This window comes from Ambystoma mexicanum, chromosome 4p (genome assembly GCF_040938575.1).
Source record: "Ambystoma mexicanum isolate Mex_15411 chromosome 4p, UKY_AmexF1_1, whole genome shotgun sequence".
NCBI lineage: Eukaryota > Metazoa > Chordata > Amphibia > Caudata > Ambystomatidae > Ambystoma > Ambystoma mexicanum.
In genome coordinates this window covers 39082477-39108267 of record NC_090927.1, presented here as the reverse complement: position 1 = coordinate 39108267, position 25791 = coordinate 39082477, and the positions used below count along the sequence as shown (strand labels likewise).

The following is a 25791-nucleotide window of genomic DNA, read 5'->3' as shown; positions in this document are numbered from 1 at the left end:
GGCATAATAAAAGTGCCCTTGTGAGCCTGGCTGTGTTTAAATCACACAGCAGGGAATGCAGCTTTCAACTTTCCCTCACTGGCCACGAACGGCCACGAACGGCCAGGTTCTATAGACCAAAAAGCTAGGAGGAACCCTGGCCACTTTTAAATGAGGGTGGGTTTTGAACTACAGTTCCTTCAGGAGCAAAGCCTGGATTGGCCTTCCTGGATGTTCCTGTGGCCCGCTGGATGCTTTAATGGGCTGGATAAAGCGTTCTGGAGGATGGAATCCTCTTGGGTTCAGTCTGGGAACTTCTGGGAGTTCATCTGCATAACCCAGCCCCGTCCACCCTTCTTGACCTGGCCGGCAGTTACCTTGCTCTGTTACTAGAGGGCGCGTTTGGACTCTCTTCATGAACCGTGTGCCTCACAGGTGTGATAATGATGTAGTTTGGGGTTTGTTTTTGTGGCATGCTACCTGTCACCAGCCGCAAGCAGATCAGCATGAGATCTGATGTCAAATAACAGCATAACAAACTGTGACATAATACAAACCTGACATAAGCGATGTAAGCAGCGAGTATAACGAAACCGGCTGAACGCACACAAGAAAACTAAATGATGGAAGTGGAAACACATAATTAATCATGCATATATATATAGGAAAGGAGCAAAACTCTCTGCAAATGGGAAAAAAAGCGACCTGCTTACAAAAGGGACTTTGGGGGAGGAGAATTAAAAACTGGTAAGAAAAAAGGGCTGAAAAGAGTTAGGTATATATCCAGCGAGGGAGGGGTTGGAAGTTTGTGGCATCTTACCTGTTTTGGAGCATATCAAAATAACTAGCTCAAAATTCAAGCATCGAAGGATGGGACTCTTGATTGATGAATGGAAGACATCTGAAGTACAAAACACTATACATTCAAGTGAAGCTTTTCAGATGGATCGTATTCTCTCTGGAGTTTTGAGTGTGGAGTTGTGTCACATAATCTTCATCAACAAATCATAAAATCGCAGCCTTCTTAGCGCAGTAGGCAGCGCGTCAGTCTCATAATCTGAAGGTCCTGAGTTCGAGCCTCAGAGAGGGCACAAGTGTTTTTTGTTTCAGCAAATTCAATTGGACATATCCTTTCTAAACATGAAGAGGAGCATGATGTTCAGTAGACCGCAACGCGGTCCTTGTGAATCACAGGATTGGATTCTTTACTGACGCAGAAAAGAAATATGATCGCAAAATACCATAGAACCAATGGGGCTAGCTGCATTTTATTTTAATATTTCTATCTGGACTGTGTGAGTAGCGTTGTCTCAGATCTGGTCCTCCACCAAGTTCTCCAAAAATACTCCAGCAGAGCCTTCTTAGCGCAGTAGGCAGCGCGTCAGTCTCATAATCTGAAGGTCCTGAGTTCGAGCCTCAGAGAGGGCACAAGTGTTTTTTGTGTTTCAGCAAATTCAATTGGACATATCCTTTCTAAACATGAAGAGGAGCATGATGTTCAGTAGACCGCAACGCGGTCCTTGTGAATCACAGGATTGGATTCTTTACTGACGCAGAAAAGAAATATGATTGCCAAATACCAAAGAACCAATTGGGGCTAGCTGCGTTTTATTTGAATATTTCTATCTGGACTTTGTGAGTAGCGTGGTCTCAAATCATGCTCTCCACCAGGTTATCCAAAGAGCCTCCAACGGAGCCTTCTTAGCGCAGTAGGCAGCGCGTCAGTCTCATAATCTGAAGGTCCTGAGTTCGAGCCTCAGAGAGGGCACAAGTGTTTTTTGTTTCAGCAAATTCAATTGGACATATCCTTTCTAAACATGAAGAGTAGCATGATGTTCAGTAGACCGCAACGCGGTCCTTGTGAATCAGAGGATTGGATTCTTTACTGACGCAGAAAAGAAATATGATCGCAAAATACCATAGAACCAATGGGGCTAGCTGCATTTTATTTTAATATTTCTATCTGGACTGTGTGAGTAGCGTTGTCTCAGATCTGGTCCTCCACCAAGTTCTCCAAAAATACTCCAGCAGAGCCTTCTTAGCGCAGTAGGCAGCGCGTCAGTCTCATATTCTGAAGGTCCTGAGTTCGAGCCTCAGAGAGGGCACAAGTGTTTTTTGTTTCAGCAAATTCAATTGGACATATCCTTTCTAAACATGAAGAGTAGCATGATGTTCAGTAGACCGCAACGCGGTCCTTGTGAATCAGAGGATTGGATTCTTTACTGACGCAGAAAAGAAATATGATCGCAAAATACCATAGAACCAATGGGGCTAGCTGCATTTTATTTTAATATTTCTATCTGGACTGTGTGAGTAGCGTTGTCTCAGATCTGGTCCTCCACCAAGTTCTCCAAAAATACTCCAGCAGAGCCTTCTTAGCGCAGTAGGCAGCGCGTCAGTCTCATATTCTGAAGGTCCTGAGTTCGAGCCTCAGAGAGGGCACAAGTGTTTTTTGTTTCAGCAAATTCAATTGGACATATCCTTTCTAAACATGAAGAGTAGCATGATGTTCAGTAGACCGCAACGCGGTCCTTGTGAATCAGAGGATTGGATTCTTTACTGACGCAGAAAAGAAATATGATCGCAAAATACCATAGAACCAATGGGGCTAGCTGCATTTTATTTGAATATTTCTATCTGCACTTTGTGAGTAGCGTGGTCTTGGATCTGTTTCTCCACCAGGTTCTCCAAACATACTCCAGCCGAACCTGCTTAGTGCAGTAGGCAGCGCGTCAGTCTCATAATTTGAAGGTCCTGAGTTCTTTCCTCAGAGAAGGCAGGCCTCTTATGTTTCAGGTAATAACTTTTCAAAAACGTTGACAGAATGAGTACAATGTTTGGTATTTTGCAAATGTAAGCAGTCCCTGTGCAAACTTTCTGGCCCTGTGTTCCCACGCCTTCTCCTTGTGCCTTCCAGAGCCCATCAGGTGCACTATGAACTAATGGCAAAACATGGTTGTGCATATAAGGTTGATGCCGCACGAACCCTGCTATGGTTTTTCATATTAATAAGCCTCCGTGCAGTGTCCATCGCCGCCCTAGTGGCGTTATGGCTCTGTAGTTGGTCCGGATAAGCCCAGGGTACCCAGGCCGTAATCTGTAAAGGAAAGAAAAAGGTAAGTGGGGCCAACCAGTGGGGAAAAGAGGGGTCAGTTCAAACAAACAGGTTCTTTCGAATAGAGGTGGGGCAGTTTAAAATGATAAGGTTGCTGGTTGGGATAGCATGGGCGCATACTGATAGAGCCAACGTAGGTCTTTGAGCAAAGATTCAGGAAATAAGGATGGTACATTTTATGGTGTTAGATGCAGTGGGGCAGGTTTACATGAGGGCAGTTTCAGAGAATGAGCAAGTATTTCAAAATGTATTTTCTGGCTGTGTGAGGGACTTGAGAGGTCTTCAAGCAGACCCTTGGAGTATGTTTAAAGTCTCTCACAAAATAAACTCTAGAAAAGACAGGTGGGGCACCCAAGCCTAGCGGCCAAATAGTGAGGCGACTGCATGAAAGGCAAATGCGAAAAGAGGCAAAGAGGGGTAGCACAAGGGGATGCAGCCAATTTCGACACTTCTGTTTCTGGTGATTGTCTTGCCCCTGTGCCCACGAAAGGCTCTGGGGAACGCAGGCACAGTTGTGGCTCAGGCATGGACAGTCTGCAAGGCCCTCCTTCGGCATAATAAAAGTGCCCTTGTGAGCCTGGCTGTGTTTAAATCACACAGCAGGGAATGCAGCTTTCAACTTTCCCTCACTGGCCACGAACGGCCACGAACGGCCAGGTTCTATAGACCAAAAAGCTAGGAGGAACCCTGGCCACTTTTAAATGAGGGTGGGTTTTGAACTACAGTTCCTTCAGGAGCAAAGCCTGGATTGGCCTTCCTGGATGTTCCTGTGGCCCGCTGGATGCTTTAATGGGCTGGATAAAGCGTTCTGGAGGATGGAATCCTCTTGGGTTCAGTCTGGGAACTTCTGGGAGTTCATCTGCATAACCCAGCCCCGTCCACCCTTCTTGACCTGGCCGGCAGTTACCTTGCTCTGTTACTAGAGGGCGCGTTTGGACTCTCTTCATGAACCGTGTGCCTCACAGGTGTGATAATGATGTAGTTTGGGGTTTGTTTTTGTGGCATGCTACCTGTCACCAGCCGCAAGCAGATCAGCATGAGATCTGATGTCAAATAACAGCATAACAAACTGTGACATAATACAAACCTGACATAAGCGATGTAAGCAGCGAGTATAACGAAACCGGCTGAACGCACACAAGAAAACTAAATGATGGAAGTGGAAACACATAATTAATCATGCATATATATATAGGAAAGGAGCAAAACTCTCTGCAAATGGGAAAAAAAGCGACCTGCTTACAAAAGGGACTTTGGGGGAGGAGAATTAAAAACTGGTAAGAAAAAAGGGCTGAAAAGAGTTAGGTATATATCCAGCGAGGGAGGGGTTGGAAGTTTGTGGCATCTTACCTGTTTTGGAGCATATCAAAATAACTAGCTCAAAATTCAAGCATCGAAGGATGGGACTCTTGATTGATGAATGGAAGACATCTGAAGTACAAAACACTATACATTCAAGTGAAGCTTTTCAGATGGATCGTATTCTCTCTGGAGTTTTGAGTGTGGAGTTGTGTCACATAATCTTCATCAACAAATCATAAAATCGCAGCCTTCTTAGCGCAGTAGGCAGCGCGTCAGTCTCATAATCTGAAGGTCCTGAGTTCGAGCCTCAGAGAGGGCACAAGTGTTTTTTGTTTCAACAAATACAATTGGACATATTTTTTCTAAACATGAAGAGGAGCATGATGTTCAGTAGACCGCAACGCGGTCCTTGTGAATCACAGGATTGGATTCTTTACTGACGCAGAAAAGAAATATGATTGCCAAATACCAAAGAACCAATTGGGGCTAGCTGCGTTTTATTTGAATATTTCTATCTGGACTTTGTGAGTAGCGTGGTCTCAAATCATGCTCTCCACCAGGTTATCCAAAGAGCCTCCAACGGAGCCTTCTTAGCGCAGTAGGCAGCGCGTCAGTCTCATAATCTGAAGGTCCTGAGTTCGAGCCTCAGAGAGGGCACAAGTGTTTTTTGTTTCAGCAAATTCAATTGGACATATCCTTTCTAAACATGAAGAGGAGAATGATGTTCAGTAGACCGCAACGCGGTCCTTGTGAATCACAGGATTGGATTCTTTACTGACGCAGAAAAGAAATATGATCGCAAAATACCATAGAACCAATGGGGCTAGCTGCATTTTATTTTAATATTTCTATCTGGACTGTGTGAGTAGCGTTGTCTCAGATCTGGTTCTCCACCAAGTTCTCCAAAAATACTCCAGCAGAGCCTTCTTAGCGCAGTAGGCAGCGCGTCAGTCTCATAATCTGAAGGTCCTGAGTTCGAGCCTCAGAGAGGGCACAAGTGTTTTTTGTTTCAGCAAATTCAATTGGACATATCCTTTCTAAACATGAAGAGTAGCATGATGTTCAGTAGACCGCAACGCGGTCCTTGTGAATCAGAGGATTGGATTCTTTACTGACGCAGAAAAGAAATATGATCGCAAAATACCATAGAACCAATGGGGCTAGCTGCATTTTATTTTAATATTTCTATCTGGACTGTGTGAGTAGCGTTGTCTCAGATCTGGTCCTCCACCAAGTTCTCCAAAAATACTCCAGCAGAGCCTTCTTAGCGCAGTAGGCAGCGCGTCAGTCTCATATTCTGAAGGTCCTGAGTTCGAGCCTCAGAGAGGGCACAAGTGTTTTTTGTTTCAGCAAATTCAATTGGACATATCCTTTCTAAACATGAAGAGTAGCATGATGTTCAGTAGACCGCAACGCGGTCCTTGTGAATCAGAGGATTGGATTCTTTACTGACGCAGAAAAGAAATATGATCGCAAAATACCATAGAACCAATGGGGCTAGCTGCATTTTATTTGAATATTTCTATCTGCACTTTGTGAGTAGCGTGGTCTTGGATCTGTTTCTCCACCAGGTTCTCCAAACATACTCCAGCCGAACCTGCTTAGTGCAGTAGGCAGCGCGTCAGTCTCATAATTTGAAGGTCCTGAGTTCTTTCCTCAGAGAAGGCAGGCCTCTTATGTTTCAGGTAATAACTTTTCAAAAACGTTGACAGAATGAGTACAATGTTTGGTATTTTGCAAATGTAAGCAGTCCCTGTGCAAACTTTCTGGCCCTGTGTTCCCACGCCTTCTCCTTGTGCCTTCCAGAGCCCATCAGGTGCACTATGAACTAATGGCAAAACATGGTTGTGCATATAAGGTTGATGCCGCACGAACCCTGCTATGGTTTTTCATATTAATAAGCCTCCGTGCAGTGTCCATCGCCGCCCTAGTGGCGTTATGGCTCTGTAGTTGGTCCGGATAAGCCCAGGGTACCCAGGCCGTAATCTGTAAAGGAAAGAAAAAGGTAAGTGGGGCCAACCAGTGGGGAAAAGAGGGGTCAGTTCAAACAAACAGGTTCTTTCGAATAGAGGTGGGGCAGTTTAAAATGATAAGGTTGCTGGTTGGGATAGCATGGGCGCATACTGATAGAGCCAACGTAGGTCTTTGAGCAAAGATTCAGGAAATAAGGATGGTACATTTTATGGTGTTAGATGCAGTGGGGCAGGTTTACATGAGGGCAGTTTCAGAGAATGAGCAAGTATTTCAAAATGTATTTTCTGGCTGTGTGAGGGACTTGAGAGGTCTTCAAGCAGACCCTTGGAGTATGTTTAAAGTCTCTCACAAAATAAACTCTAGAAAAGACAGGTGGGGCACCCAAGCCTAGCGGCCAAATAGTGAGGCGACTGCATGAAAGGCAAATGCGAAAAGAGGCAAAGAGGGGTAGCACAAGGGGATGCAGCCAATTTCGACACTTCTGTTTCTGGTGATTGTCTTGCCCCTGTGCCCACGAAAGGCTCTGGGGAACGCAGGCACAGTTGCGGCTCAGGCATGGACAGTCTGCAAGGCCCTCCTTCGGCATAATAAAAGTGCCCTTGTGAGCCTGGCTGTGTTTAAATCACACAGCAGGGAATGCAGCTTTCAACTTTCCCTCACTGGCCACGAACGGCCACGAACGGCCAGGTTCTATAGACCAAAAAGCTAGGAGGAACCCTGGCCACTTTTAAATGAGGGTGGGTTTTGAACTACAGTTCCTTCAGGAGCAAAGCCTGGATTGGCCTTCCTGGATGTTCCTGTGGCCCGCTGGATGCTTTAATGGGCTGGATAAAGCGTTCTGGAGGATGGAATCCTCTTGGGTTCAGTCTGGGAACTTCTGGGAGTTCATCTGCATAACCCAGCCCCGTCCACCCTTCTTGACCTGGCCGGCAGTTACCTTGCTCTGTTACTAGAGGGCGCGTTTGGACTCTCTTCATGAACCGTGTGCCTCACAGGTGTGATAATGATGTAGTTTGGGGTTTGTTTTTGTGGCATGCTACCTGTCACCAGCCGCAAGCAGATCAGCATGAGATCTGATGTCAAATAACAGCATAACAAACTGTGACATAATACAAACCTGACATAAGCGATGTAAGCAGCGAGTATAACGAAACCGGCTGAACGCACACAAGAAAACTAAATGATGGAAGTGGAAACACATAATTAATCATGCATATATATATAGGAAAGGAGCAAAACTCTCTGCAAATGGGAAAAAAAGCGACCTGCTTACAAAAGGGACTTTGGGGGAGGAGAATTAAAAACTGGTAAGAAAAAAGGGCTGAAAAGAGTTAGGTATATATCCAGCGAGGGAGGGGTTGGAAGTTTGTGGCATCTTACCTGTTTTGGAGCATATCAAAATAACTAGCTCAAAATTCAAGCATCGAAGGATGGGACTCTTGATTGATGAATGGAAGACATCTGAAGTACAAAACACTATACATTCAAGTGAAGCTTTTCAGATGGATCGTATTCTCTCTGGAGTTTTGAGTGTGGAGTTGTGTCACATAATCTTCATCAACAAATCATAAAATCGCAGCCTTCTTAGCGCAGTAGGCAGCGCGTCAGTCTCATAATCTGAAGGTCCTGAGTTCGAGCCTCAGAGAGGGCACAAGTGTTTTTTGTTTCAGCAAATTCAATTGGACATATCCTTTCTAAACATGAAGAGGAGCATGATGTTCAGTAGACCGCAACGCGGTCCTTGTGAATCACAGGATTGGATTCTTTACTGACGCAGAAAAGAAATATGATCGCAAAATACCATAGAACCAATGGGGCTAGCTGCATTTTATTTTAATATTTCTATCTGGACTGTGTGAGTAGCGTTGTCTCAGATCTGGTCCTCCACCAAGTTCTCCAAAAATACTCCAGCAGAGCCTTCTTAGCGCAGTAGGCAGCGCGTCAGTCTCATAATCTGAAGGTCCTGAGTTCGAGCCTCAGAGAGGGCACAAGTGTTTTTTGTGTTTCAGCAAATTCAATTGGACATATCCTTTCTAAACATGAAGAGGAGCATGATGTTCAGTAGACCGCAACGCGGTCCTTGTGAATCACAGGATTGGATTCTTTACTGACGCAGAAAAGAAATATGATTGCCAAATACCAAAGAACCAATTGGGGCTAGCTGCGTTTTATTTGAATATTTCTATCTGGACTTTGTGAGTAGCGTGGTCTCAAATCATGCTCTCCACCAGGTTATCCAAAGAGCCTCCAACGGAGCCTTCTTAGCGCAGTAGGCAGCGCGTCAGTCTCATAATCTGAAGGTCCTGAGTTCGAGCCTCAGAGAGGGCACAAGTGTTTTTTGTTTCAGCAAATTCAATTGGACATATCCTTTCTAAACATGAAGAGTAGCATGATGTTCAGTAGACCGCAACGCGGTCCTTGTGAATCAGAGGATTGGATTCTTTACTGACGCAGAAAAGAAATATGATCGCAAAATACCATAGAACCAATGGGGCTAGCTGCATTTTATTTTAATATTTCTATCTGGACTGTGTGAGTAGCGTTGTCTCAGATCTGGTCCTCCACCAAGTTCTCCAAAAATACTCCAGCAGAGCCTTCTTAGCGCAGTAGGCAGCGCGTCAGTCTCATATTCTGAAGGTCCTGAGTTCGAGCCTCAGAGAGGGCACAAGTGTTTTTTGTTTCAGCAAATTCAATTGGACATATCCTTTCTAAACATGAAGAGTAGCATGATGTTCAGTAGACCGCAACGCGGTCCTTGTGAATCAGAGGATTGGATTCTTTACTGACGCAGAAAAGAAATATGATCGCAAAATACCATAGAACCAATGGGGCTAGCTGCATTTTATTTTAATATTTCTATCTGGACTGTGTGAGTAGCGTTGTCTCAGATCTGGTCCTCCACCAAGTTCTCCAAAAATACTCCAGCAGAGCCTTCTTAGCGCAGTAGGCAGCGCGTCAGTCTCATATTCTGAAGGTCCTGAGTTCGAGCCTCAGAGAGGGCACAAGTGTTTTTTGTTTCAGCAAATTCAATTGGACATATCCTTTCTAAACATGAAGAGTAGCATGATGTTCAGTAGACCGCAACGCGGTCCTTGTGAATCAGAGGATTGGATTCTTTACTGACGCAGAAAAGAAATATGATCGCAAAATACCATAGAACCAATGGGGCTAGCTGCATTTTATTTGAATATTTCTATCTGCACTTTGTGAGTAGCGTGGTCTTGGATCTGTTTCTCCACCAGGTTCTCCAAACATACTCCAGCCGAACCTGCTTAGTGCAGTAGGCAGCGCGTCAGTCTCATAATTTGAAGGTCCTGAGTTCTTTCCTCAGAGAAGGCAGGCCTCTTATGTTTCAGGTAATAACTTTTCAAAAACGTTGACAGAATGAGTACAATGTTTGGTATTTTGCAAATGTAAGCAGTCCCTGTGCAAACTTTCTGGCCCTGTGTTCCCACGCCTTCTCCTTGTGCCTTCCAGAGCCCATCAGGTGCACTATGAACTAATGGCAAAACATGGTTGTGCATATAAGGTTGATGCCGCACGAACCCTGCTATGGTTTTTCATATTAATAAGCCTCCGTGCAGTGTCCATCGCCGCCCTAGTGGCGTTATGGCTCTGTAGTTGGTCCGGATAAGCCCAGGGTACCCAGGCCGTAATCTGTAAAGGAAAGAAAAAGGTAAGTGGGGCCAACCAGTGGGGAAAAGAGGGGTCAGTTCAAACAAACAGGTTCTTTCGAATAGAGGTGGGGCAGTTTAAAATGATAAGGTTGCTGGTTGGGATAGCATGGGCGCATACTGATAGAGCCAACGTAGGTCTTTGAGCAAAGATTCAGGAAATAAGGATGGTACATTTTATGGTGTTAGATGCAGTGGGGCAGGTTTACATGAGGGCAGTTTCAGAGAATGAGCAAGTATTTCAAAATGTATTTTCTGGCTGTGTGAGGGACTTGAGAGGTCTTCAAGCAGACCCTTGGAGTATGTTTAAAGTCTCTCACAAAATAAACTCTAGAAAAGACAGGTGGGGCACCCAAGCCTAGCGGCCAAATAGTGAGGCGACTGCATGAAAGGCAAATGCGAAAAGAGGCAAAGAGGGGTAGCACAAGGGGATGCAGCCAATTTCGACACTTCTGTTTCTGGTGATTGTCTTGCCCCTGTGCCCACGAAAGGCTCTGGGGAACGCAGGCACAGTTGTGGCTCAGGCATGGACAGTCTGCAAGGCCCTCCTTCGGCATAATAAAAGTGCCCTTGTGAGCCTGGCTGTGTTTAAATCACACAGCAGGGAATGCAGCTTTCAACTTTCCCTCACTGGCCACGAACGGCCACGAACGGCCAGGTTCTATAGACCAAAAAGCTAGGAGGAACCCTGGCCACTTTTAAATGAGGGTGGGTTTTGAACTACAGTTCCTTCAGGAGCAAAGCCTGGATTGGCCTTCCTGGATGTTCCTGTGGCCCGCTGGATGCTTTAATGGGCTGGATAAAGCGTTCTGGAGGATGGAATCCTCTTGGGTTCAGTCTGGGAACTTCTGGGAGTTCATCTGCATAACCCAGCCCCGTCCACCCTTCTTGACCTGGCCGGCAGTTACCTTGCTCTGTTACTAGAGGGCGCGTTTGGACTCTCTTCATGAACCGTGTGCCTCACAGGTGTGATAATGATGTAGTTTGGGGTTTGTTTTTGTGGCATGCTACCTGTCACCAGCCGCAAGCAGATCAGCATGAGATCTGATGTCAAATAACAGCATAACAAACTGTGACATAATACAAACCTGACATAAGCGATGTAAGCAGCGAGTATAACGAAACCGGCTGAACGCACACAAGAAAACTAAATGATGGAAGTGGAAACACATAATTAATCATGCATATATATATAGGAAAGGAGCAAAACTCTCTGCAAATGGGAAAAAAAGCGACCTGCTTACAAAAGGGACTTTGGGGGAGGAGAATTAAAAACTGGTAAGAAAAAAGGGCTGAAAAGAGTTAGGTATATATCCAGCGAGGGAGGGGTTGGAAGTTTGTGGCATCTTACCTGTTTTGGAGCATATCAAAATAACTAGCTCAAAATTCAAGCATCGAAGGATGGGACTCTTGATTGATGAATGGAAGACATCTGAAGTACAAAACACTATACATTCAAGTGAAGCTTTTCAGATGGATCGTATTCTCTCTGGAGTTTTGAGTGTGGAGTTGTGTCACATAATCTTCATCAACAAATCATAAAATCGCAGCCTTCTTAGCGCAGTAGGCAGCGCGTCAGTCTCATAATCTGAAGGTCCTGAGTTCGAGCCTCAGAGAGGGCACAAGTGTTTTTTGTTTCAACAAATACAATTGGACATATTTTTTCTAAACATGAAGAGGAGCATGATGTTCAGTAGACCGCAACGCGGTCCTTGTGAATCACAGGATTGGATTCTTTACTGACGCAGAAAAGAAATATGATTGCCAAATACCAAAGAACCAATTGGGGCTAGCTGCGTTTTATTTGAATATTTCTATCTGGACTTTGTGAGTAGCGTGGTCTCAAATCATGCTCTCCACCAGGTTATCCAAAGAGCCTCCAACGGAGCCTTCTTAGCGCAGTAGGCAGCGCGTCAGTCTCATAATCTGAAGGTCCTGAGTTCGAGCCTCAGAGAGGGCACAAGTGTTTTTTGTTTCAGCAAATTCAATTGGACATATCCTTTCTAAACATGAAGAGGAGAATGATGTTCAGTAGACCGCAACGCGGTCCTTGTGAATCACAGGATTGGATTCTTTACTGACGCAGAAAAGAAATATGATCGCAAAATACCATAGAACCAATGGGGCTAGCTGCATTTTATTTTAATATTTCTATCTGGACTGTGTGAGTAGCGTTGTCTCAGATCTGGTTCTCCACCAAGTTCTCCAAAAATACTCCAGCAGAGCCTTCTTAGCGCAGTAGGCAGCGCGTCAGTCTCATAATCTGAAGGTCCTGAGTTCGAGCCTCAGAGAGGGCACAAGTGTTTTTTGTTTCAGCAAATTCAATTGGACATATCCTTTCTAAACATGAAGAGTAGCATGATGTTCAGTAGACCGCAACGCGGTCCTTGTGAATCAGAGGATTGGATTCTTTACTGACGCAGAAAAGAAATATGATCGCAAAATACCATAGAACCAATGGGGCTAGCTGCATTTTATTTTAATATTTCTATCTGGACTGTGTGAGTAGCGTTGTCTCAGATCTGGTCCTCCACCAAGTTCTCCAAAAATACTCCAGCAGAGCCTTCTTAGCGCAGTAGGCAGCGCGTCAGTCTCATATTCTGAAGGTCCTGAGTTCGAGCCTCAGAGAGGGCACAAGTGTTTTTTGTTTCAGCAAATTCAATTGGACATATCCTTTCTAAACATGAAGAGTAGCATGATGTTCAGTAGACCGCAACGCGGTCCTTGTGAATCAGAGGATTGGATTCTTTACTGACGCAGAAAAGAAATATGATCGCAAAATACCATAGAACCAATGGGGCTAGCTGCATTTTATTTGAATATTTCTATCTGCACTTTGTGAGTAGCGTGGTCTTGGATCTGTTTCTCCACCAGGTTCTCCAAACATACTCCAGCCGAACCTGCTTAGTGCAGTAGGCAGCGCGTCAGTCTCATAATTTGAAGGTCCTGAGTTCTTTCCTCAGAGAAGGCAGGCCTCTTATGTTTCAGGTAATAACTTTTCAAAAACGTTGACAGAATGAGTACAATGTTTGGTATTTTGCAAATGTAAGCAGTCCCTGTGCAAACTTTCTGGCCCTGTGTTCCCACGCCTTCTCCTTGTGCCTTCCAGAGCCCATCAGGTGCACTATGAACTAATGGCAAAACATGGTTGTGCATATAAGGTTGATGCCGCACGAACCCTGCTATGGTTTTTCATATTAATAAGCCTCCGTGCAGTGTCCATCGCCGCCCTAGTGGCGTTATGGCTCTGTAGTTGGTCCGGATAAGCCCAGGGTACCCAGGCCGTAATCTGTAAAGGAAAGAAAAAGGTAAGTGGGGCCAACCAGTGGGGAAAAGAGGGGTCAGTTCAAACAAACAGGTTCTTTCGAATAGAGGTGGGGCAGTTTAAAATGATAAGGTTGCTGGTTGGGATAGCATGGGCGCATACTGATAGAGCCAACGTAGGTCTTTGAGCAAAGATTCAGGAAATAAGGATGGTACATTTTATGGTGTTAGATGCAGTGGGGCAGGTTTACATGAGGGCAGTTTCAGAGAATGAGCAAGTATTTCAAAATGTATTTTCTGGCTGTGTGAGGGACTTGAGAGGTCTTCAAGCAGACCCTTGGAGTATGTTTAAAGTCTCTCACAAAATAAACTCTAGAAAAGACAGGTGGGGCACCCAAGCCTAGCGGCCAAATAGTGAGGCGACTGCATGAAAGGCAAATGCGAAAAGAGGCAAAGAGGGGTAGCACAAGGGGATGCAGCCAATTTCGACACTTCTGTTTCTGGTGATTGTCTTGCCCCTGTGCCCACGAAAGGCTCTGGGGAACGCAGGCACAGTTGCGGCTCAGGCATGGACAGTCTGCAAGGCCCTCCTTCGGCATAATAAAAGTGCCCTTGTGAGCCTGGCTGTGTTTAAATCACACAGCAGGGAATGCAGCTTTCAACTTTCCCTCACTGGCCACGAACGGCCACGAACGGCCAGGTTCTATAGACCAAAAAGCTAGGAGGAACCCTGGCCACTTTTAAATGAGGGTGGGTTTTGAACTACAGTTCCTTCAGGAGCAAAGCCTGGATTGGCCTTCCTGGATGTTCCTGTGGCCCGCTGGATGCTTTAATGGGCTGGATAAAGCGTTCTGGAGGATGGAATCCTCTTGGGTTCAGTCTGGGAACTTCTGGGAGTTCATCTGCATAACCCAGCCCCGTCCACCCTTCTTGACCTGGCCGGCAGTTACCTTGCTCTGTTACTAGAGGGCGCGTTTGGACTCTCTTCATGAACCGTGTGCCTCACAGGTGTGATAATGATGTAGTTTGGGGTTTGTTTTTGTGGCATGCTACCTGTCACCAGCCGCAAGCAGATCAGCATGAGATCTGATGTCAAATAACAGCATAACAAACTGTGACATAATACAAACCTGACATAAGCGATGTAAGCAGCGAGTATAACGAAACCGGCTGAACGCACACAAGAAAACTAAATGATGGAAGTGGAAACACATAATTAATCATGCATATATATATAGGAAAGGAGCAAAACTCTCTGCAAATGGGAAAAAAAGCGACCTGCTTACAAAAGGGACTTTGGGGGAGGAGAATTAAAAACTGGTAAGAAAAAAGGGCTGAAAAGAGTTAGGTATATATCCAGCGAGGGAGGGGTTGGAAGTTTGTGGCATCTTACCTGTTTTGGAGCATATCAAAATAACTAGCTCAAAATTCAAGCATCGAAGGATGGGACTCTTGATTGATGAATGGAAGACATCTGAAGTACAAAACACTATACATTCAAGTGAAGCTTTTCAGATGGATCGTATTCTCTCTGGAGTTTTGAGTGTGGAGTTGTGTCACATAATCTTCATCAACAAATCATAAAATCGCAGCCTTCTTAGCGCAGTAGGCAGCGCGTCAGTCTCATAATCTGAAGGTCCTGAGTTCGAGCCTCAGAGAGGGCACAAGTGTTTTTTGTTTCAACAAATACAATTGGACATATTTTTTCTAAACATGAAGAGGAGCATGATGTTCAGTAGACCGCAACGCGGTCCTTGTGAATCACAGGATTGGATTCTTTACTGACGCAGAAAAGAAATATGATTGCCAAATACCAAAGAACCAATTGGGGCTAGCTGCGTTTTATTTGAATATTTCTATCTGGACTTTGTGAGTAGCGTGGTCTCAAATCATGCTCTCCACCAGGTTATCCAAAGAGCCTCCAACGGAGCCTTCTTAGCGCAGTAGGCAGCGCGTCAGTCTCATAATCTGAAGGTCCTGAGTTCGAGCCTCAGAGAGGGCACAAGTGTTTTTTGTTTCAGCAAATTCAATTGGACATATCCTTTCTAAACATGAAGAGGAGAATGATGTTCAGTAGACCGCAACGCGGTCCTTGTGAATCACAGGATTGGATTCTTTACTGACGCAGAAAAGAAATATGATCGCAAAATACCATAGAACCAATGGGGCTAGCTGCATTTTATTTTAATATTTCTATCTGGACTGTGTGAGTAGCGTTGTCTCAGATCTGGTTCTCCACCAAGTTCTCCAAAAATACTCCAGCAGAGCCTTCTTAGCGCAGTAGGCAGCGCGTCAGTCTCATAATCTGAAGGTCCTGAGTTCGAGCCTCAGAGAGGGCACAAGTGTTTTTTGTTTCAGCAAATTCAATTGGACATATCCTTTCTAAACATGAAGAGTAGCATGATGTTCAGTAGACCGCAACGCGGTCCTTGTGAATCAGAGGATTGGATTCTTTACTGACGCAGAAAAGAAATATGATCGCAAAATACCATAGAACCAATGGGGCTAGCTGCATTTTATTTTAATATTTCTATCTGGACTGTGTGAGTAGCGTTGTCTCAGATCTGGTCCTCCACCAAGTTCTCCAAAAATACTCCAGCAGAGCCTTCTTAGCGCAGTAGGCAGCGCGTCAGTCTCATATTCTGAAGGTCCTGAGTTCGAGCCTCAGAGAGGGCACAAGTGTTTTTTGTTTCAGCAAATTCAATTGGACATATCCTTTCTAAACATGAAGAGTAGCATGATGTTCAGTAGACCGCAACGCGGTCCTTGTGAATCAGAGGATTGGATTCTTTACTGACGCAGAAAAGAAATATGATCGCAAAATACCATAGAACCAATGGGGCTAGCTGCATTTTATTTGAATATTTCTATCTGCACTTTGTGAGTAGCGTGGTCTTGGATCTGTTTCTCCACCAGGTTCTCCAAACATACTCCAGCCGAACCTGCTTAGTGCAGTAGGCAGCGCGTCAGTCTCATAATTTGAAGGTCCTGAGTTCTTTCCTCAGAGAAGGCAGGCCTCTTATGTTTCAGGTAATAACTTTTCAAAAACGTTGACAGAATGAGTACAATGTTTGGTATTTTGCAAATGTAAGCAGTCCCTGTGCAAACTTTCTGGCCCTGTGTTCCCACGCCTTCTCCTTGTGCCTTCCAGAGCCCATCAGGTGCACTATGAACTAATGGCAAAACATGGTTGTGCATATAAGGTTGATGCCGCACGAACCCTGCTATGGTTTTTCATATTAATAAGCCTCCGTGCAGTGTCCATCGCCGCCCTAGTGGCGTTATGGCTCTGTAGTTGGTCCGGATAAGCCCAGGGTACCCAGGCCGTAATCTGTAAAGGAAAGAAAAAGGTAAGTGGGGCCAACCAGTGGGGAAAAGAGGGGTCAGTTCAAACAAACAGGTTCTTTCGAATAGAGGTGGGGCAGTTTAAAATGATAAGGTTGCTGGTTGGGCTAGCATGGGCGCATACTGATAGAGCCAACGTAGGTCTTTGAGCAAAGATTCAGGAAATAAGGATGGTACATTTTATGGTGTTAGATGCAGTGGGGCAGGTTTACATGAGGGCAGTTTCAGAGAATGAGCAAGTATTTCAAAATGTATTTTCTGGCTGTGTGAGGGACTTGAGAGGTCTTCAAGCAGACCCTTGGAGTATGTTTAAAGTCTCTCACAAAATAAACTCTAGAAAAGACAGGTGGGGCACCCAAGCCTAGCGGCCAAATAGTGAGGCGACTGCATGAAAGGCAAATGCGAAAAGAGGCAAAGAGGGGTAGCACAAGGGGATGCAGCCAATTTCGACACTTCTGTTTCTGGTGATTGTCTTGCCCCTGTGCCCACGAAAGGCTCTGGGGAACGCAGGCACAGTTGCGGCTCAGGCATGGACAGTCTGCAAGGCCCTCCTTCGGCATAATAAAAGTGCCCTTGTGAGCCTGGCTGTGTTTAAATCACACAGCAGGGAATGCAGCTTTCAACTTTCCCTCACTGGCCACGAACGGCCACGAACGGCCAGGTTCTATAGACCAAAAAGCTAGGAGGAACCCTGGCCACTTTTAAATGAGGGTGGGTTTTGAACTACAGTTCCTTCAGGAGCAAAGCCTGGATTGGCCTTCCTGGATGTTCCTGTGGCCCGCTGGATGCTTTAATGGGCTGGATAAAGCGTTCTGGAGGATGGAATCCTCTTGGGTTCAGTCTGGGAACTTCTGGGAGTTCATCTGCATAACCCAGCCCCGTCCACCCTTCTTGACCTGGCCGGCAGTTACCTTGCTCTGTTACTAGAGGGCGCGTTTGGACTCTCTTCATGAACCGTGTGCCTCACAGGTGTGATAATGATGTAGTTTGGGGTTTGTTTTTGTGGCATGCTACCTGTCACCAGCCGCAAGCAGATCAGCATGAGATCTGATGTCAAATAACAGCATAACAAACTGTGACATAATACAAACCTGACATAAGCGATGTAAGCAGCGAGTATAACGAAACCGGCTGAACGCACACAAGAAAACTAAATGATGGAAGTGGAAACACATAATTAATCATGCATATATATATAGGAAAGGAGCAAAACTCTCTGCAAATGGGAAAAAAAGCGACCTGCTTACAAAAGGGACTTTGGGGGAGGAGAATTAAAAACTGGTAAGAAAAAAGGGCTGAAAAGAGTTAGGTATATATCCAGCGAGGGAGGGGTTGGAAGTTTGTGGCATCTTACCTGTTTTGGAGCATATCAAAATAACTAGCTCAAAATTCAAGCATCGAAGGATGGGACTCTTGATTGATGAATGGAAGACATCTGAAGTACAAAACACTATACATTCAAGTGAAGCTTTTCAGATGGATCGTATTCTCTCTGGAGTTTTGAGTGTGGAGTTGTGTCACATAATCTTCATCAACAAATCATAAAATCGCAGCCTTCTTAGCGCAGTAGGCAGCGCGTCAGTCTCATAATCTGAAGGTCCTGAGTTCGAGCCTCAGAGAGGGCACAAGTGTTTTTTGTTTCAACAAATACAATTGGACATATTTTTTCTAAACATGAAGAGGAGCATGATGTTCAGTAGACCGCAACGCGGTCCTTGTGAATCACAGGATTGGATTCTTTACTGACGCAGAAAAGAAATATGATTGCCAAATACCAAAGAACCAATTGGGGCTAGCTGCGTTTTATTTGAATATTTCTATCTGGACTTTGTGAGTAGCGTGGTCTCAAATCATGCTCTCCACCAGGTTATCCAAAGAGCCTCCAACGGAGCCTTCTTAGCGCAGTAGGCAGCGCGTCAGTCTCATAATCTGAAGGTCCTGAGTTCGAGCCTCAGAGAGGGCACAAGTGTTTTTTGTTTCAGCAAATTCAATTGGACATATCCTTTCTAAACATGAAGAGGAGAATGATGTTCAGTAGACCGCAACGCGGTCCTTGTGAATCACAGGATTGGATTCTTTACTGACGCAGAAAAGAAATATGATCGCAAAATACCATAGAACCAATGGGGCTAGCTGCATTTTATTTTAATATTTCTATCTGGACTGTGTGAGTAGCGTTGTCTCAGATCTGGTTCTCCACCAAGTTCTCCAAAAATACTCCAGCAGAGCCTTCTTAGCGCAGTAGGCAGCGCGTCAGTCTCATAATCTGAAGGTCCTGAGTTCGAGCCTCAGAGAGGGCACAAGTGTTTTTTGTTTCAGCAAATTCAATTGGACATATCCTTTCTAAACATGAAGAGTAGCATGATGTTCAGTAGACCGCAACGCGGTCCTTGTGAATCAGAGGATTGGATTCTTTACTGACGCAGAAAAGAAATATGATCGCAAAATACCATAGAACCAATGGGGCTAGCTGCATTTTATTTTAATATTTCTATCTGGACTGTGTGAGTAGCGTTGTCTCAGATCTGGTCCTCCACCAAGTTCTCCAAAAATACTCCAGCAGAGCCTTCTTAGCGCAGTAGGCAGCGCGTCAGTCTCATATTCTGAAGGTCCTGAGTTCGAGCCTCAGAGAGGGCACAAGTGTTTTTTGTTTCAGCAAATTCAATTGGACATATCCTTTCTAAACATGAAGAGTAGCATGATGTTCAGTAGACCGCAACGCGGTCCTTGTGAATCAGAGGATTGGATTCTTTACTGACGCAGAAAAGAAATATGATCGCAAAATACCATAGAACCAATGGGGCTAGCTGCATTTTATTTGAATATTTCTATCTGCACTTTGTGAGTAGCGTGGTCTTGGATCTGTTTCTCCACCAGGTTCTCCAAACATACTCCAGCCGAACCTGCTTAGTGCAGTAGGCAGCGCGTCAGTCTCATAATTTGAAGGTCCTGAGTTCTTTCCTCAGAGAAGGCAGGCCTCTTATGTTTCAGGTAATAACTTTTCAAAAACGTTGACAGAATGAGTACAATGTTTGGTATTTTGCAAATGTAAGCAGTCCCTGTGCAAACTTTCTGGCCCTGTGTTCCCACGCCTTCTCCTTGTGCCTTCCAGAGCCCATCAGGTGCACTATGAACTAATGGCAAAACATGGTTGTGCATATAAGGTTGATGCCGCACGAACCCTGCTATGGTTTTTCATATTAATAAGCCTCCGTGCAGTGTCCATCGCCGCCCTAGTGGCGTTATGGCTCTGTAGTTGGTCCGGATAAGCCCAGGGTACCCAGGCCGTAATCTGTAAAGGAAAGAAAAAGGTAAGTGGGGCCAACCAGTGGGGAAAAGAGGGGTCAGTTCAAACAAACAGGTTCTTTCGAATAGAGGTGGGGCAGTTTAAAATGATAAGGTTGCTGGTTGGGATAGCATGGGCGCATACTGATAGAGCCAACGTAGGTCTTTGAGCAAAGATTCAGGAAATAAGGATGGTACATTTTATGGTGTTAGATGCAGTGGGGCAGGTTTACATGAGGGCAGTTTCAGAGAATGAGCAAGTATTTCAAAATGTATTTTCTGGCTGTGTGAGGGACTTGAGAGGTCTTCAAGCAGACCCTTGGAGTATGTTTAAAGTCTCTCACAAAATAAACTCTAGAAAAGACAGGTGGGGCACCCAAGCCTAGCGGCCAAATAGTGAGGCGACTGCATGAAAGGCAAATGCGAAAAGAGGCAAAGAGGGGTAGCACAAGGGGATGCAGCCAATTTCGACACTTCTGTTTCTGGTGATTGTCTTGCCCCTGTGCCCACGAAAGGCTCTGGGGAACGCAGGCACAGTTGCGGCTCAGGCATGGACAGTCTGCAAGGCCCTCCTTCGGCATAATAAAAGTGCCCTTGTGAGCCTGGCTGTGTTTAAATCACACAGCAGGGAATGCAGCTTTCAACTTTCCCTCACTGGCCACGAACGGCCACGAACGGCCAGGTTCTATAGACCAAAAAGCTAGGAGGAACCCTGGCCACTTTTAAATGAGGGTGGGTTTTGAACTACAGTTCCTTCAGGAGCAAAGCCTGGATTGGCCTTCCTGGATGTTCCTGTGGCCCGCTGGATGCTTTAATGGGCTGGATAAAGCGTTCTGGAGGATGGAATCCTCTTGGGTTCAGTCTGGGAACTTCTGGGAGTTCATCTGCATAACCCAGCCCCGTCCACCCTTCTTGACCTGGCCGGCAGTTACCTTGCTCTGTTACTAGAGGGCGCGTTTGGACTCTCTTCATGAACCGTGTGCCTCACAGGTGTGATAATGATGTAGTTTGGGGTTTGTTTTTGTGGCATGCTACCTGTCACCAGCCGCAAGCAGATCAGCATGAGATCTGATGTCAAATAACAGCATAACAAACTGTGACATAATACAAACCTGACATAAGCGATGTAAGCAGCGAGTATAACGAAACCGGCTGAACGCACACAAGAAAACTAAATGATGGAAGTGGAAACACATAATTAATCATGCATATATATATAGGAAAGGAGCAAAACTCTCTGCAAATGGGAAAAAAAGCGACCTGCTTACAAAAGGGACTTTGGGGGAGGAGAATTAAAAACTGGTAAGAAAAAAGGGCTGAAAAGAGTTAGGTATATATCCAGCGAGGGAGGGGTTGGAAGTTTGTGGCATCTTACCTGTTTTGGAGCATATCAAAATAACTAGCTCAAAATTCAAGCATCGAAGGATGGGACTCTTGATTGATGAATGGAAGACATCTGAAGTACAAAACACTATACATTCAAGTGAAGCTTTTCAGATGGATCGTATTCTCTCTGGAGTTTTGAGTGTGGAGTTGTGTCACATAATCTTCATCAACAAATCATAAAATCGCAGCCTTCTTAGCGCAGTAGGCAGCGCGTCAGTCTCATAATCTGAAGGTCCTGAGTTCGAGCCTCAGAGAGGGCACAAGTGTTTTTTGTTTCAACAAATACAATTGGACATATTTTTTCTAAACATGAAGAGGAGCATGATGTTCAGTAGACCGCAACGCGGTCCTTGTGAATCACAGGATTGGATTCTTTACTGACGCAGAAAAGAAATATGATTGCCAAATACCAAAGAACCAATTGGGGCTAGCTGCGTTTTATTTGAATATTTCTATCTGGACTTTGTGAGTAGCGTGGTCTCAAATCATGCTCTCCACCAGGTTATCCAAAGAGCCTCCAACGGAGCCTTCTTAGCGCAGTAGGCAGCGCGTCAGTCTCATAATCTGAAGGTCCTGAGTTCGAGCCTCAGAGAGGGCACAAGTGTTTTTTGTTTCAGCAAATTCAATTGGACATATCCTTTCTAAACATGAAGAGGAGAATGATGTTCAGTAGACCGCAACGCGGTCCTTGTGAATCACAGGATTGGATTCTTTACTGACGCAGAAAAGAAATATGATCGCAAAATACCATAGAACCAATGGGGCTAGCTGCATTTTATTTTAATATTTCTATCTGGACTGTGTGAGTAGCGTTGTCTCAGATCTGGTTCTCCACCAAGTTCTCCAAAAATACTCCAGCAGAGCCTTCTTAGCGCAGTAGGCAGCGCGTCAGTCTCATAATCTGAAGGTCCTGAGTTCGAGCCTCAGAGAGGGCACAAGTGTTTTTTGTTTCAGCAAATTCAATTGGACATATCCTTTCTAAACATGAAGAGTAGCATGATGTTCAGTAGACCGCAACGCGGTCCTTGTGAATCAGAGGATTGGATTCTTTACTGACGCAGAAAAGAAATATGATCGCAAAATACCATAGAACCAATGGGGCTAGCTGCATTTTATTTTAATATTTCTATCTGGACTGTGTGAGTAGCGTTGTCTCAGATCTGGTCCTCCACCAAGTTCTCCAAAAATACTCCAGCAGAGCCTTCTTAGCGCAGTAGGCAGCGCGTCAGTCTCATATTCTGAAGGTCCTGAGTTCGAGCCTCAGAGAGGGCACAAGTGTTTTTTGTTTCAGCAAATTCAATTGGACATATCCTTTCTAAACATGAAGAGTAGCATGATGTTCAGTAGACCGCAACGCGGTCCTTGTGAATCAGAGGATTGGATTCTTTACTGACGCAGAAAAGAAATATGATCGCAAAATACCATAGAACCAATGGGGCTAGCTGCATTTTATTTGAATATTTCTATCTGCACTTTGTGAGTAGCGTGGTCTTGGATCTGTTTCTCCACCAGGTTCTCCAAACATACTCCAGCCGAACCTGCTTAGTGCAGTAGGTAGCGCGTCAGTCTCATAATTTGAAGGTCCTGAGTTCTTTCCTCAGAGAAGGCAGGCCTCTTATGTTTCAGGTAATAACTTTTCAAAAACGTTGACAGAATGAGTACAATGTTTGGTATTTTGCAAATGTAAGCAGTCCCTGTGCAAACTTTCTGGCCCTGTGTTCCCACGCCTTCTCCTTGTGCCTTCCAGAGCCCATCAGGTGCACTATGAACTAATGGCAAAACATGGTTGTGCATATAAGGTTGATGCCGCACGAACCCTGCTATGGTTTTTCATATTAATAAGCCTCCGTGCAGTGTCCATCGCCGCCCTAGTGGCGTTATGGCTCTGTAGTTGGTCCGGATAAGCCCAGGGTACCCAGGCCGTAATCTGTAAAGGAAAGAAAAAGGTAAGTGGGGCCAACCAGTGGGGAAAAGAGGGGTCAGTTCAAACAAACAGGTTCTTTCGAATAGAGGTGGGGCAGTTTAAAATGATAAGGTTGCTGGTTGGGATAGCATGGGCGCATACTGATAGAGCCAACGTAGGTCTTTGAGCAAAGATTCAGGAAATAAGGATGGTACATTTTATGGTGTTAGATGCAGTGGGGCAGGTTTACATGAGGGCAGTTTCAGAGAATGAGCAAGTATTTCAAAATGTATTTTCTGGCTGTGTGAGGGACTTGAGAGGTCTTCAAGCAGACCCTTGGAGTATGTTTAAAGTCTCTCACAAAATAAACTCTAGAAAAGACAGGTGGGGCACCCAAGCCTAGCGGCCAAATAGTGAGGCGACTGCATGAAAGGCAAATGCGAAAAGAGGCAAAGAGGGGTAGCACAAGGGGATGCAGCCAATTTCGACACTTCTGTTTCTGGTGATTGTCTTGCCCCTGTGCCCACGAAAGGCTCTGGGGAACGCAGGCACAGTTGCGGCTCAGGCATGGACAGTCTGCAAGGCCCTCCTTCGGCATAATAAAAGTGCCCTTGTGAGCCTGGCTGTGTTTAAATCACACAGCAGGGAATGCAGCTTTCAACTTTCCCTCACTGGCCACGAACGGCCACGAACGGCCAGGTTCTATAGACCAAAAAGCTAGGAGGAACCCTGGCCACTTTTAAATGAGGGTGGGTTTTGAACTACAGTTCCTTCAGGAGCAAAGCCTGGATTGGCCTTCCTGGATGTTCCTGTGGCCCGCTGGATGCTTTAATGGGCTGGATAAAGCGTTCTGGAGGATGGAATCCTCTTGGGTTCAGTCTGGGAACTTCTGGGAGTTCATCTGCATAACCCAGCCCCGTCCACCCTTCTTGACCTGGCCGGCAGTTACCTTGCTCTGTTACTAGAGGGCGCGTTTGGACTCTCTTCATGAACCGTGTGCCTCACAGGTGTGATAATGATGTAGTTTGGGGTTTGTTTTTGTGGCATGCTACCTGTCACCAGCCGCAAGCAGATCAGCATGAGATCTGATGTCAAATAACAGCATAACAAACTGTGACATAATACAAACCTGACATAAGCGATGTAAGCAGCGAGTATAACGAAACCGGCTGAACGCACACAAGAAAACTAAATGATGGAAGTGGAAACACATAATTAATCATGCATATATATATAGGAAAGGAGCAAAACTCTCTGCAAATGGGAAAAAAAGCGACCTGCTTACAAAAGGGACTTTGGGGGAGGAGAATTAAAAACTGGTAAGAAAAAAGGGCTGAAAAGAGTTAGGTATATATCCAGCGAGGGAGGGGTTGGAAGTTTGTGGCATCTTACCTGTTTTGGAGCATATCAAAATAACTAGCTCAAAATTCAAGCATCGAAGGATGGGACTCTTGATTGATGAATGGAAGACATCTGAAGTACAAAACACTATACATTCAAGTGAAGCTTTTCAGATGGATCGTATTCTCTCTGGAGTTTTGAGTGTGGAGTTGTGTCACATAATCTTCATCAACAAATCATAAAATCGCAGCCTTCTTAGCGCAGTAGGCAGCGCGTCAGTCTCATAATCTGAAGGTCCTGAGTTCGAGCCTCAGAGAGGGCACAAGTGTTTTTTGTTTCAGCAAATTCAATTGGACATATCCTTTCTAAACATGAAGAGGAGCATGATGTTCAGTAGACCGCAACGCGGTCCTTGTGAATCACAGGATTGGATTCTTTACTGACGCAGAAAAGAAATATGATCGCAAAATACCATAGAACCAATGGGGCTAGCTGCATTTTATTTTAATATTTCTATCTGGACTGTGTGAGTAGCGTTGTCTCAGATCTGGTCCTCCACCAAGTTCTCCAAAAATACTCCAGCAGAGCCTTCTTAGCGCAGTAGGCAGCGCGTCAGTCTCATAATCTGAAGGTCCTGAGTTCGAGCCTCAGAGAGGGCACAAGTGTTTTTTGTGTTTCAGCAAATTCAATTGGACATATCCTTTCTAAACATGAAGAGGAGCATGATGTTCAGTAGACCGCAACGCGGTCCTTGTGAATCACAGGATTGGATTCTTTACTGACGCAGAAAAGAAATATGATTGCCAAATACCAAAGAACCAATTGGGGCTAGCTGCGTTTTATTTGAATATTTCTATCTGGACTTTGTGAGTAGCGTGGTCTCAAATCATGCTCTCCACCAGGTTATCCAAAGAGCCTCCAACGGAGCCTTCTTAGCGCAGTAGGCAGCGCGTCAGTCTCATAATCTGAAGGTCCTGAGTTCGAGCCTCAGAGAGGGCACAAGTGTTTTTTGTTTCAGCAAATTCAATTGGACATATCCTTTCTAAACATGAAGAGTAGCATGATGTTCAGTAGACCGCAACGCGGTCCTTGTGAATCAGAGGATTGGATTCTTTACTGACGCAGAAAAGAAATATGATCGCAAAATACCATAGAACCAATGGGGCTAGCTGCATTTTATTTTAATATTTCTATCTGGACTGTGTGAGTAGCGTTGTCTCAGA

General features: G+C 45.0%; 33 non-coding genes across 33 annotated transcripts; all 33 read left to right on the top strand.

The window, feature by feature from the left end:
- Positions 1-997: 997 nt before the first annotated feature.
- TRNAM-CAU (transfer RNA methionine (anticodon CAU)) lies at positions 998-1070 on the top strand. The gene has a single exon. It is a non-coding gene; the product is annotated as a tRNA-Met (tRNA).
- A 264-nt stretch (positions 1071-1334) lies between these two features.
- TRNAM-CAU (transfer RNA methionine (anticodon CAU)) lies at positions 1335-1407 on the top strand. The gene has a single exon. It is a non-coding gene; the product is annotated as a tRNA-Met (tRNA).
- A 267-nt stretch (positions 1408-1674) lies between these two features.
- Positions 1675-1747, top strand: TRNAM-CAU (transfer RNA methionine (anticodon CAU)). Its single transcript has one exon. It is a non-coding gene; the product is annotated as a tRNA-Met (tRNA).
- Positions 1748-2011: 264 nt separating this feature from the next.
- On the top strand, positions 2012-2084 carry TRNAM-CAU (transfer RNA methionine (anticodon CAU)). The gene has a single exon. It is a non-coding gene; the product is annotated as a tRNA-Met (tRNA).
- A 264-nt stretch (positions 2085-2348) lies between these two features.
- TRNAM-CAU (transfer RNA methionine (anticodon CAU)) lies at positions 2349-2421 on the top strand. Its single transcript has one exon. It is a non-coding gene; the product is annotated as a tRNA-Met (tRNA).
- A 2221-nt stretch (positions 2422-4642) lies between these two features.
- Positions 4643-4715, top strand: TRNAM-CAU (transfer RNA methionine (anticodon CAU)). The gene has a single exon. It is a non-coding gene; the product is annotated as a tRNA-Met (tRNA).
- A 265-nt stretch (positions 4716-4980) lies between these two features.
- TRNAM-CAU (transfer RNA methionine (anticodon CAU)) lies at positions 4981-5053 on the top strand. The gene has a single exon. It is a non-coding gene; the product is annotated as a tRNA-Met (tRNA).
- Positions 5054-5317: 264 nt separating this feature from the next.
- On the top strand, positions 5318-5390 carry TRNAM-CAU (transfer RNA methionine (anticodon CAU)). The gene has a single exon. It is a non-coding gene; the product is annotated as a tRNA-Met (tRNA).
- Positions 5391-5654: 264 nt separating this feature from the next.
- TRNAM-CAU (transfer RNA methionine (anticodon CAU)) lies at positions 5655-5727 on the top strand. Its single transcript has one exon. It is a non-coding gene; the product is annotated as a tRNA-Met (tRNA).
- A 2221-nt stretch (positions 5728-7948) lies between these two features.
- TRNAM-CAU (transfer RNA methionine (anticodon CAU)) lies at positions 7949-8021 on the top strand. Its single transcript has one exon. It is a non-coding gene; the product is annotated as a tRNA-Met (tRNA).
- Positions 8022-8285: 264 nt separating this feature from the next.
- TRNAM-CAU (transfer RNA methionine (anticodon CAU)) lies at positions 8286-8358 on the top strand. Its single transcript has one exon. It is a non-coding gene; the product is annotated as a tRNA-Met (tRNA).
- A 267-nt stretch (positions 8359-8625) lies between these two features.
- On the top strand, positions 8626-8698 carry TRNAM-CAU (transfer RNA methionine (anticodon CAU)). The gene has a single exon. It is a non-coding gene; the product is annotated as a tRNA-Met (tRNA).
- Positions 8699-8962: 264 nt separating this feature from the next.
- On the top strand, positions 8963-9035 carry TRNAM-CAU (transfer RNA methionine (anticodon CAU)). Its single transcript has one exon. It is a non-coding gene; the product is annotated as a tRNA-Met (tRNA).
- A 264-nt stretch (positions 9036-9299) lies between these two features.
- TRNAM-CAU (transfer RNA methionine (anticodon CAU)) lies at positions 9300-9372 on the top strand. The gene has a single exon. It is a non-coding gene; the product is annotated as a tRNA-Met (tRNA).
- A 2221-nt stretch (positions 9373-11593) lies between these two features.
- TRNAM-CAU (transfer RNA methionine (anticodon CAU)) lies at positions 11594-11666 on the top strand. Its single transcript has one exon. It is a non-coding gene; the product is annotated as a tRNA-Met (tRNA).
- A 265-nt stretch (positions 11667-11931) lies between these two features.
- Positions 11932-12004, top strand: TRNAM-CAU (transfer RNA methionine (anticodon CAU)). The gene has a single exon. It is a non-coding gene; the product is annotated as a tRNA-Met (tRNA).
- A 264-nt stretch (positions 12005-12268) lies between these two features.
- Positions 12269-12341, top strand: TRNAM-CAU (transfer RNA methionine (anticodon CAU)). The gene has a single exon. It is a non-coding gene; the product is annotated as a tRNA-Met (tRNA).
- Positions 12342-12605: 264 nt separating this feature from the next.
- Positions 12606-12678, top strand: TRNAM-CAU (transfer RNA methionine (anticodon CAU)). Its single transcript has one exon. It is a non-coding gene; the product is annotated as a tRNA-Met (tRNA).
- Positions 12679-14899: 2221 nt separating this feature from the next.
- On the top strand, positions 14900-14972 carry TRNAM-CAU (transfer RNA methionine (anticodon CAU)). The gene has a single exon. It is a non-coding gene; the product is annotated as a tRNA-Met (tRNA).
- Positions 14973-15237: 265 nt separating this feature from the next.
- Positions 15238-15310, top strand: TRNAM-CAU (transfer RNA methionine (anticodon CAU)). Its single transcript has one exon. It is a non-coding gene; the product is annotated as a tRNA-Met (tRNA).
- A 264-nt stretch (positions 15311-15574) lies between these two features.
- TRNAM-CAU (transfer RNA methionine (anticodon CAU)) lies at positions 15575-15647 on the top strand. Its single transcript has one exon. It is a non-coding gene; the product is annotated as a tRNA-Met (tRNA).
- Positions 15648-15911: 264 nt separating this feature from the next.
- TRNAM-CAU (transfer RNA methionine (anticodon CAU)) lies at positions 15912-15984 on the top strand. The gene has a single exon. It is a non-coding gene; the product is annotated as a tRNA-Met (tRNA).
- A 2221-nt stretch (positions 15985-18205) lies between these two features.
- On the top strand, positions 18206-18278 carry TRNAM-CAU (transfer RNA methionine (anticodon CAU)). Its single transcript has one exon. It is a non-coding gene; the product is annotated as a tRNA-Met (tRNA).
- Positions 18279-18543: 265 nt separating this feature from the next.
- Positions 18544-18616, top strand: TRNAM-CAU (transfer RNA methionine (anticodon CAU)). The gene has a single exon. It is a non-coding gene; the product is annotated as a tRNA-Met (tRNA).
- Positions 18617-18880: 264 nt separating this feature from the next.
- TRNAM-CAU (transfer RNA methionine (anticodon CAU)) lies at positions 18881-18953 on the top strand. The gene has a single exon. It is a non-coding gene; the product is annotated as a tRNA-Met (tRNA).
- A 264-nt stretch (positions 18954-19217) lies between these two features.
- Positions 19218-19290, top strand: TRNAM-CAU (transfer RNA methionine (anticodon CAU)). Its single transcript has one exon. It is a non-coding gene; the product is annotated as a tRNA-Met (tRNA).
- A 2221-nt stretch (positions 19291-21511) lies between these two features.
- On the top strand, positions 21512-21584 carry TRNAM-CAU (transfer RNA methionine (anticodon CAU)). The gene has a single exon. It is a non-coding gene; the product is annotated as a tRNA-Met (tRNA).
- Positions 21585-21849: 265 nt separating this feature from the next.
- On the top strand, positions 21850-21922 carry TRNAM-CAU (transfer RNA methionine (anticodon CAU)). Its single transcript has one exon. It is a non-coding gene; the product is annotated as a tRNA-Met (tRNA).
- Positions 21923-22186: 264 nt separating this feature from the next.
- Positions 22187-22259, top strand: TRNAM-CAU (transfer RNA methionine (anticodon CAU)). The gene has a single exon. It is a non-coding gene; the product is annotated as a tRNA-Met (tRNA).
- A 264-nt stretch (positions 22260-22523) lies between these two features.
- Positions 22524-22596, top strand: TRNAM-CAU (transfer RNA methionine (anticodon CAU)). Its single transcript has one exon. It is a non-coding gene; the product is annotated as a tRNA-Met (tRNA).
- Positions 22597-24817: 2221 nt separating this feature from the next.
- Positions 24818-24890, top strand: TRNAM-CAU (transfer RNA methionine (anticodon CAU)). The gene has a single exon. It is a non-coding gene; the product is annotated as a tRNA-Met (tRNA).
- A 264-nt stretch (positions 24891-25154) lies between these two features.
- TRNAM-CAU (transfer RNA methionine (anticodon CAU)) lies at positions 25155-25227 on the top strand. The gene has a single exon. It is a non-coding gene; the product is annotated as a tRNA-Met (tRNA).
- A 267-nt stretch (positions 25228-25494) lies between these two features.
- Positions 25495-25567, top strand: TRNAM-CAU (transfer RNA methionine (anticodon CAU)). The gene has a single exon. It is a non-coding gene; the product is annotated as a tRNA-Met (tRNA).
- The last annotated feature ends 224 nt before the right edge of the window (positions 25568-25791 follow it).